This window comes from Dipodomys ordii, unplaced genomic scaffold, assembly GCF_000151885.1.
Source record: "Dipodomys ordii isolate 6190 unplaced genomic scaffold, Dord_2.0 Scaffold134, whole genome shotgun sequence".
NCBI classification, from domain to species: domain Eukaryota; kingdom Metazoa; phylum Chordata; class Mammalia; order Rodentia; family Heteromyidae; genus Dipodomys; species Dipodomys ordii.
In genome coordinates this window covers 720,809-721,713 of record NW_012267350.1, presented here as the reverse complement: position 1 = coordinate 721,713, position 905 = coordinate 720,809, and positions in this window count along the sequence as shown.

Sequence of the window (905 nt, the reverse complement as noted above, 5' to 3'; positions counted from 1 at the left end):
GGGGGATTTACAAGACAAGATGCAAACCTAAAAGGGATCCAAATAGGGAAAGATGAAGTAAAACTCTCCCTCTTTGCAGATGAAATGAGCTTGTATTTAAAGAATCCCACCGGACTCCACTCCCAAATTACTCAAGCTGATTCAAAACTTTATCAAAGTAGCAGGGTATAAAATTAACCCTCAAAAATCAACAGCTTTTCTGTATGCCAACAATGAGAAAAGCATGGCTGAAATTAGGAAAGCAACTCCATTTGTAATAGCCCCCAAAAATAAAATACCTAGGAATTAACCAAAGAAGTGAAGGACCTCTATGATGAAAACTTTAAAAATCTGACAAAGGAAATCAAGACAGAACTTAGAAAGTGGCAAAAACTCCCATGCTCCTAGATTGGAAGGATCAGCATCATGAAAATGGCAATACTTCCCAAGGCTATCTACAAATTCAATATACCAACCTCATTCTTCAAGGAAATAGAAGAGGCAATCCAAAAATTCATATGGAACAATAAAAAACCCCGAATAGCAAAAACAATCCTTAATAGAAAGAACACTGCTGGAGGAATATCAATACCACATTTCAAACTCTACTATAAAGCCATAGTAATCAAAACAGCTTGATATTGGCATAAGAACAGACCTCAGGACCAATGGAATAGAATTGAAAACCCAGAAATGAACCTACAGACCTATAGCCATCTAATCTTTGATAAGGGAGCTAAAAAAATAGAATGGAAGAAAGACAACCTCTTCAGTAAATGGTGCTAGCAAAATTGGTTAATCACTTGTAGAAAACTAAAGCTAGATTCTTATATATTACCCTGTAGCAGAATCAACTCCAAATGGATCAAAGACCTTGGAGTCAAAGCAGACACCCTGAAAACATTACAGGACAGAATAGGAGAAAC